The 9915-nt window shown below is 43.1% G+C and overlaps 1 long non-coding RNA gene across 1 annotated transcript; it reads left to right on the forward strand.

The window, feature by feature from the left end:
* Positions 1-971: 971 nt before the first annotated feature.
* On the forward strand, positions 972-2290 carry LOC134935558 (uncharacterized). The gene is made up of 4 exons (XR_010180246.1): positions 972-1073; positions 1503-1565; positions 1930-2024; positions 2153-2290. It is a non-coding gene; the product is annotated as an uncharacterized LOC134935558 (long non-coding RNA).
* The last annotated feature ends 7625 nt before the right edge of the window (positions 2291-9915 follow it).

Consider the following 9915-nt stretch of genomic DNA (forward strand, 5'->3'; position numbering starts at 1 on the left):
AATAATTGTGAAAGAGAATTTCTATCTATTTTTATTTATTTAATTATTACATATTATTATTATTTTTAATTTTATTTAATTTTTTAATTTTTATTTTTATTTTTATTATTTATTTATTTATCACTATTTTTTGAAGTGCATTAAATGAATGGATGTTAACACTAAAAATAGATTACCCGTTTAGTGATTAATTAGATTATTGATTGAAATTTAAGTCGTCTCAACATAAATCAATAGGACTAATATTGACTGAATGTAATCCCGGATAATACCGATTAGATTTCCATTTTGTCTCAAACGTAAACTAATTGGACTAATAATAATAAGTTTACCATGATCACTAAAGGTGTCAAATGTTGAACTTGATATGCGACAGCCATCAGATTGTGAATCAAGCTTAACATTATATAAGGTAAACAGCGGTTCACGGCTCACAGCCGGAACCGGAAGTGCGGGAGCGTGACACGCATGTGAGCCCGTGACACGCATACAGACGCACTTCCGCCGGAACCGGAAGTGAGAAGCCGTGACACGCACGCGGTGTCGGCATTGGAACGCAAAGTGCGTTCTAACTGTTCCCCTTTACTCTTAAAATGGTGATAACATTTAGAACTAAATAAATTTATGAAGTAGAGCCATTTGCTTGGTTGGAGGATTAATATCCATTTATTAAGTCCATTTACTGAATTATTCAAATTAGCTAACAGGAAGTGATGTAAAGTTAAGGGAGGTATAAAAGGATGTCCTGGACTGTCCCTCATTTGTAGCTGTGTTCCTGTGAAGTTATGCCAGTTCCTGTGAAAAAGTAAGTCCTATTTATTTCCAGTTGGAATATATTTATGGATGCCCTCTTGATCCCATAGCTAATGAAGGGAATCGACTAGGAGGAATAATAATCTAATTATATATACAGGCTATTGATTTAAAGTATTTATATCAAAAATGTAATTTTGAACTAATTATAGGGAATAGTGCGGTTCAAGATTGGAGATCTCTAAAAGAACCCCATTTTTTGGAGATACTTATTGGAGCAGAGGTGAATTATAAGGTTTCACTCTCCTTGAGGAAATTAGGTAAGAACCTGAATAATTAAGTTATGATCAAAGTGTCATATGTCGTTAATATTATGGTCCTGATCTTAGTTTTGGGCGTTGAAAATAGTGATAGAATAGAACCATAGCTGTTAAGTGGACCCATACTTGGTTACGGCCCAATATTGATTGACTATTCTAATATTATATACCAATGGGCGTTATATCAAATTGCATAAAAGATCCATTAATGATGAGGTTAATGAATTGGCATCAGCATGGTCTCTTATATTTAAGTGATTAAGTTGTATCTATTGTATATATAGAACTTTAAAATCTCTTCTTAATGGTGTTGATGGTTTTGTCTCCTTCATACAAGTAACATATAAGATAGCCATAAAAGAATGTATAGTGTACATATATTATATGGGAGCTATACTAGAAAAACAATTTTACCCTTGTTCTTTCTAGGGAAAATCACAACATCTGACTTCAACTTAATTGTAAATTTTTGTTTTGATGAAGCCAATTTAGGTATGTATGGCTAAATTACATTAGATTTATACGAGTATATGGTAAAATAATTGATTCCTTTTTTCATAAATTTATGGACCCGATTTGTGGTGCCACGACTGTAAGACTCCCAAAGACATCTAGTTGCCTCTTCCTTTTAAGTTTTCATTTTCATTTATGTATTATTTCTTCTAATTGAATAGAAGCAATGTTAATGATGATTGATTTGCTTTATATGTTCTAAATTAAAATTGAGGTCATAAATGATTGATGAGATTGATCTTTGTTATAAAATCCATCATTTTCTGACCCTTTTCCCTCCCCTTCTTGGAATATATATATATAGATATAATGTATATTGATGATTATAACGGTAATGTTTCAGACACCACATCATTTGAAAAGAACATGTGATTGGATGTAGCATTAGGAATTTAATCCCGTCCTAACCAGTGGTAAATTATTTTCTCACAAAAACGGGTATGTATGTCCATCCCTACTTGACTGTATTAGAGTACCCGTTATGAGAGAGAAAAAAAGAGTTTATTATTCAATAAGTTAATCTTGAAGACTATGTGATTTACTTATTTCCCTCTGTAACTATTTAGATTGTAAACCCCTGATGAAGTCCTAACGGACGAAACGCGTTGGGTTTCGCAGTATTGGGTCAAAAAAGTCACCACCACAAGCATCTGGTTGGATACACGTCCTTTTCAAGTTCTGATTGTGATTACCTGACTATAAATTCCTCATATCAACTAAAAATGTCTATGCATAAGATTGTGAAATCGTTTTACTGAATTTTTAGACTATTGTATCAATGTCGAATTTTTAGGTTACAAGTACCTTTTATTTGTGTATAAATAAAAACCTTTTAAATATTGTTAAATATTATTAATCTAAAGGCTGATTGGCTCCCATGAGAACCTTTTTACTCCAGATATATATATATATATATATATATATCTATCTCAGAGGGAGTTTATTGATACTTTTTACCAAATATACAACTCAAATGCTGTTTAAGGCTGTATTTTGTTTTATTTTTTATGAAGAGCTTTATAATTCCAGATCGTTGTTTTTCAAATGTCAAACATCACTAAAGCAGGATTAAGACTTATAAAGCGCTACATGAAACTATTTGAATAGTTTAAAAACCTAAAAAATAATTGGGTTTATAGTTTTCTTTCCATATTTAACAGTATTAACCTTTCACTGTTAATAAGTCATAGGGTTAATCTTAAGTATGTTCTCCAAGAAACCTCTCCTGGCAATTACTTAGTACTGATGTGTGTTTTATGACATAATCATAAATGTAGTCTGTGCCTTCAGAGCTTTCACGGCTCACAAAATCTGTAGGTTCAATTCACAGTTGTAAAGAAAGCGTGTTTGTCCTGTGGAAGGTCATGTTTAGGTGGTGGATTTATTCTTTGCAGTTTTTTTTTAAACTTAATGATATCTACTGCAGCAGGAGGGAGATCTCAATTATGATAGTATAGGAAATTGGCTTATGCAACATTCTAGCAAGTAGCCTCACATTACTGTACCATCATCAGAAGTTTATTTTTTTAATTGATTTAACTTTTATCTCCCGCATACTGTATATAGCACTTTACAATTTGAAACAAACACAGTTATAAAATAAGACTGAGTATTAACTGACAGATAAATAGGTAAGAAGGCTTTGCTTACATGTTTACAATCTATTAGCTTTTTACTGAGTTGGTAACTTGCCGCAATTCCCCTCCTCCTATGGTAACACTGCACCTGTCATGTGCAGCTCTGTCCTCTATAACATAGGGCATAGATATAGACATAGATTCAGAGATGCCTGCAACATCAATGTCGGACTCAGCGAATAGATGCTTTGCTACTACTCATGAACCAAAGCCACAATGCGCAAGCCCAGTGAGTGATTAGTGACTGCAGGCACACAGAGGATGTATTCACAAAGTGAGTGACAGGTAGTCACTGTCTAGGGGAGATAACGTGGGGGTGGCTAGAAAAAACACATTTTCTGGTCATCGCCTAGTCAGTGACTACAAATTCGTTCGTAGCTGAAGAGGCCCCTGTGTCATAACTGAGTCGCTCTGTGTGAGACAGTACAGGGTTGCTTAGAGGTTCAGTGATCTGACCAAAGTGCCCGATGCGACCGATGTTTCCGCTTATGTGTGTGAGTGGCAGATATGAGATGACAGCAGTGGCCATCACTGCACACAAGACGCAGCTGAGTCATTAGCATATTTTCGTTAGTCTGGAAAATCACAACTGCATGCACCTCTGACTCAGGACCATAATCACACAAGTGAATAGGAGAGATTACTACAATACCCTAATGACCCAAGCAAAATACACCTTAAAATGATATGATGCTGTTAGCATATGCTTCCCTCTATTATTCTATAATCCACACCACATGATTACTAGAGATGAGCGGGTTCGGTTTCTCTGAATCCGAACCCGCCAGAACTTCATGTTTTTTTTCACGGGTCCGAGCGACTCGGATCTTCCCGCCTTGCTCGGTTAACCCGAGCGCGCCCGAACGTCATCATTACGCTGTCGGATTCTCGCGAGGCTCGGATTCTATCGCGAGACTCGGATTCTATATAAGGAGCCGCGCGTCGCCGCCATTTTCACACGTGCATTGAGATTGATAGGGAGAGGACGTGGCTGGCGTCCTCTCCATTTAGATTATAAGAGACTGAGAGAGATTTACTGGAGCTGACTAGGAGGAGTACTGTTACTGTAGAAGTGTAGAGACTGAGTGGAGAGAGTTTACTAGTGAGGACAGTGCAGTTTACTTTATAATCCGTTCTCTGCCTGAAAAAAGCGATACACAGCACACAGTGACTCAGTCACATACCATATCTGTGTGCACTGCTCAGGCTCAGGCCAGTGTGCTGCATCATCTATTATCTATATATAATATTATATATATCTGTCTGACTGCTCAGCTCACACAGCTTATAATTGTGGGGGAGACTGGGGAGCACTACTGCAGTGCCAGTTATAGGTTATAGCAGGAGCCAGGAGTACATAATATATTATATAGTGAGTGACCACCAGACACACAGTGCAGTTTATTTAATATATCCGTTCTCTGCCTGAAAAAAGCGATACACACAGTGACTCAGTCAGTCACATTCCATATCTGTGTGCACTGCTCAGGCTCAGGCCAGTGTGCTGCATCATCTATTATCTATATATAATATTATATATATCTGTCTGACTGCTCAGCTCACACAGCTTATAATTGTGGGGGAGACTGGGGAGCACTACTGCAGTGCCAGTTATAGGTTATAGCAGGAGCCAGGAGTACATAATATATTATATAGTGAGTGACCACCAGACACACAGTGCAGTTTATTTAATATATCCGTTCTCTGCCTGAAAAAAGCGATACACACAGTGACTCAGTCAGTCACATACCATATCTGTGTGCACTGCTCAGGCTCAGGCCAGTGTGCTGCATCATCTATATATATTATATATCTGTCTGACTGCTCAGCTCACACAGCTTATAATTGTGGGGGAGACTGGGGAGCACTACTGCAGTGCCAGTTATAGGTTATAGCAGGAGCCAGGAGTACATATTATATTAAAATTAAACAGTGCACACTTTTGCTGCAGGAGTGCCACTGCCAGTGTGACTGACCAGTGACCTGACCACACTGACCACCAGTATAGTCAGTGCCGTTTCTAGGGGCGGGCGAGCCGTGCAACTGCACGGGGCGCCCGCCGCGGCACTTAGTTACTCCTTCTTGCCTCTACCGAGCGCTCCTGCTCGGGGGGCGGAGTTTCGCGGAATGACGCGTTGCGTCGTGACGTCACGACGCAAACGCGTCATTCCGCAAAGCCCCGCCCCCCGAGCAGGAGCGCTCGGGAGAGGCGAGAAGGAGAAGCAAGAAGGAGGAGGTGGCCGGCGCGGGACGTGAGGCGGCGGGACCGAAGAGCGGGAAGACGTAAGTATTCTCTCTCTCTCCCCCTTCCTCCTTCTCCTCAGCTTGAAACCTGCCTGCCGCTGCCGCACTGTGTAAAATGGGGGCACCTGCCTATGGGGATACCTGCCTGCCACACTGTGTAATATGGGGGCACCTGCCTATGGGGATACCTGCCTGCCACACTGTGTAATATGGGGGCACCTGCCTATGGGGATACCTGCCTGCCACACTGTGTAATATGGGGGCACCTGCCTATGGGGATACCTGCCTGCCACACTGTGTAATATGGGGGCACCTGCCTGCGTACTGTGTAATATGGGGGAACCTGCCTGCGTACTGTGTAATATGGGGGCACCTGCCTGCGTACTGTGTAATATGGGGGCATCTGCCTGCGTACTGTGTAATATGGGGGCATCTGCCTGCGTACTGTGTAATATGGGGGCACCTACCTGCGTACTGTGTAATATGGGGGCATCTGCCTGCGTACTGTGTAATATGGGGGCATCTGCCTGCGTACTGTGTAATATGGGGGCATCTGCCTGCGTACTGTGTAATATGGGGGCATCTGCCTGCGTACTGTGTAATATGGGGGCACCTACCTGCGTACTGTGTAATATGGGGGCATCTGCCTGTGTACTGTGTAATATGGGGGCATCTGCCTGCGTACTGTGTAATATGGGGGCACCTGCCTGCGTACTGTGTAATATGGGGGCATCTGCCTGCGTACTGTGTAATATGGGGGCATCTGCCTGCGTACTGTGTAATATGGGGGCATCTGCCTGCGTACTGTGTAATATGGGGGCATCTGCCTGCGTACTGTGTAATATGGGGGCACCTGCCTGCGTACTGTGTAAAATGGGGATATCTGCCTGCCGTGCTGTGTAAAATGGGGATATCTGCCTGCCGTGCTGTGTAAAATGGGGATATCTGCCTGCCGCGCTGTGTAAAATGGGGATACCTGCCTGCTGCACTTTGTAAAATGGGGATACCTGCCTGCGTACTGTGTAAAATGGGGGCACCTGCCTGCGTACTGTGTAAAATGGGGATACCAGCCTTCCGTGCTGTGTAAAATGGGGACACCTGCCTGCCGCGCTGTGTAAAATGGGGACACCTGCCTGCCGCGCTGTGTAATATGGGGACACTTGCCTGCTGTAATGTGTAAAAAGGGGACATTTTTATTTTTTCCGTACTGTGGTGGGTGTGATGATATCAGATGAGGCCATGCCCACTTTAATGAGACCACGCCCATTTTAATCAGGCCACACACCCTTGTCGGGAGCGCGCGCGCCTACTTTTTCTTTTTATGGCTGTATGGGGGGGCACACTTTTTTTTTTTTTTTTAGAGCAATAGGGGGGGGGGGGGCGCATTTTGAAATCTCGCACTGGGAGCCAAATTGTCTAGAAACGGCCCTGAGTATAGTTAGTAGTATACTTATATTGTGATTGCCTGAAAAAGTTAAACACTCGTCGTGTGACTTCACATGTGTGTTTTTTTTTTTTTTATTCTATAAAAATAAAACTCATTCTGCTGACAGACAGTGTCCAGCAGGTCCGTCATTATATAATATATAATATATACCTCTCCGGCTGCAGTAGTGATATATATATATTTTTTATATCATTTATCATCCAGTCGCAGCAGACACAGTACGGTAGTTCACGGCTGTGGCTACCTCTGTGTCTCTGCACTCGGCAGGCAGTCCGTCCATAATTGTAATACCACCTAACCGTGGATTTTTTTCATTCTTCTTAATACATACATAGTTACATAGACATCTTCTCTTTATCAACCAGTCTATATTAGCTGCAGACACAGTACAGTACGGTAGTTCACGGCTGTGGCTACCTCTGTGTCTGCACTCGGCAGGCAGTCCGTCCATAATTGTATACCACCTAACCGTGGTTTTTTTTCATTCTTCTTTATACATACATAGTTACATAGACATCTTCTCTTTATCAACCAGTCTATATTAGCTGCAGACACAGTACAGTACGGTAGTTCACGGCTGTGGCTACCTCTGTGTCTGCACTCGGCAGGCAGTCCGTCCATAATTGTATACCACCTAACCGTGGATTTTTTTCAGTCTTCTTTATACATACATAGTTACATAGACATCTTCTCTTTATCAACCAGTCTATATTAGCTGCAGACACAGTACAGTACGGTAGTTCACGGCTGTGGCTACCTCTGTGTCTGCAGTCGGCAGGCAGTCCATAATTGTAAACTAGTATCCATCTCCATTGTTTACCTGAGGTGCCTTTTAGTTGTGCCTATTAAAATATGGAGAACAAAAATGTTGAGGTTCCAAAATTAGGGAAAGATCAAGATCCACTTCCACCTCGTGCTGAAGCTGCTGCCACTAGTCATGGCCGAGACAATGAAATGCCAGCAACGTCGTCTGCCAAGGCCGATGCCCAATGTCATAGTACAGAGCATGTCAAATCCAAAACACCAAATATCAGAAAAAAAAGGACTCCAAAACCTAAAATAAAATTGTCGGAGGAGAAGCGTAAACTTGCCAATATGCCATTTACCACACGGAGTGGCAAGGAACGGCTGAGGCCCTGGCCTATGTTCATGGCTAGTGGTTCAGCTTCACATGAGGATGGAAGCACTCAGCCTCTCGCTAGAAAAATGAAAAGACTCAAGCTGGCAAAAGCAGCACAGCAAAGAACTGTGCATTCTTCGAAATCCCAAATCCACAAGGAGAGTCCAATTGTGTCGGTTGCGATGCCTGACCTTCCCAACACTGGACGTGAAGAGCATGCGCCTTCCACCATTTGCACGCCCCCTGCAAGTGCTGGAAGGAGCACCCACAGTCCAGTTCCTGATAGTCAGATTGAAGATGTCAGTGTTGAAGTACACCAGGATGAGGAGGATATGGGTGTTGCTGGCGCTGGGGAGGAAATTGACCAGGAGGATTCTGATGGTGAGGTGGTTTGTTTAAGTCAGGCACCCGGGGAGACACCTGTTGTCCGTGGGAGGAATATGGCCGTTGACATGCCAGGTGAAAATACCAAAAAAATCAGCTCTTCGGTGTGGAGGTATTTCACCAGAAATGCGGACAACAGGTGTCAAGCCGTGTGTTCCCTTTGTCAAGCTGTAATAAGTAGGGGTAAGGACGTTAACCACCTCGGAACATCCTCCCTTATACGTCACCTGCAGCGCATTCATAATAAGTCAGTGACAAGTTCAAAAACTTTGGGTGACAGCGGAAGCAGTCCACTGACCAGTAAATCCCTTCCTCTTGTAACCAAGCTCACGCAAACCACCCCACCAACTCCCTCAGTGTCAATTTCCTCCTTCCCCAGGAATGCCAATAGTCCTGCAGGCCATGTCACTGGCAATTCTGACGAGTCCTCTCCTGCCTGGGATTCCTCCGATGCATCCTTGCGTGTAACGCCTACTGCTGCTGGCGCTGCTGTTGTTGCCGCTGGGAGTCGATGGTCATCCCAGAGGGGAAGTCGTAAGCCCACTTGTACTACTTCCAGTAAGCAATTGACTGTTCAACAGTCCTTTGCGAGGAAGATGAAATATCACAGCAGTCATCCTACTGCAAAGCGGATAACTGAGGCCTTGACAACTATGTTGGTGTTAGACGTGCGTCCGGTATCCGCCGTTAGTTCACAGGGAACTAGACAATTTATTGAGGCAGTGTGCCCCCGTTACCAAATACCATCTAGGTTCCACTTCTCTAGGCAGGCGATACCGAGAATGTACACGGACGTCAGAAAAAGACTCACCAGTGTCCTAAAAAATGCAGTTGTACCCAATGTCCACTTAACCACGGACATGTGGACAAGTGGAGCAGGGCAGGGTCAGGACTATATGACTGTGACAGCCCACTGGGTAGATGTATGGACTCCCGCCGCAAGAACAGCAGCGGCGGCACCAGTAGCAGCATTTCGCAAACGCCAACTCTTTCCTAGGCAGGCTACGCTTTGTATCACCGCTTTCCAGAATACGCACACAGCTGAAAACCTCTTACGGCAACTGAGGAAGATCATCGCGGAATGGCTTACCCCAATTGGACTCTCCTGTGGATTTGTGGCATCGGACAACGCCAGCAATATTGTGTGTGCATTAAATATGGGCAAATTCAAGCACGTCCCATGTTTTGCACATACCTTGAATTTGGTGGTGCAGAATTTTTTAAAAAACGACAGGGGCGTGCAAGAGATGCTGTCGGTGGCCAGAAGAATTGCGGGACACTTTCGGCGTACAGGCACCACGTACAGAAGACTGGAGCACCACCAAAAACTACTGAACCTGCCCTGCCATCATCTGAAGCAAGAAGTGGTAACGAGGTGGAATTCAACCCTCTATATGCTTCAGAGGTTGGAGGAGCAGCAAAAGGCCATTCAAGCCTATACAATTGAGCACGATATAGGAGGTGGAATGCACCTGTCTCAAGTGCAGTGGAGAATGA

This window comes from Pseudophryne corroboree, chromosome 6 (assembly GCF_028390025.1).
Source record: "Pseudophryne corroboree isolate aPseCor3 chromosome 6, aPseCor3.hap2, whole genome shotgun sequence".
NCBI classification, from domain to species: Eukaryota; Metazoa; Chordata; class Amphibia; order Anura; family Myobatrachidae; genus Pseudophryne; species Pseudophryne corroboree.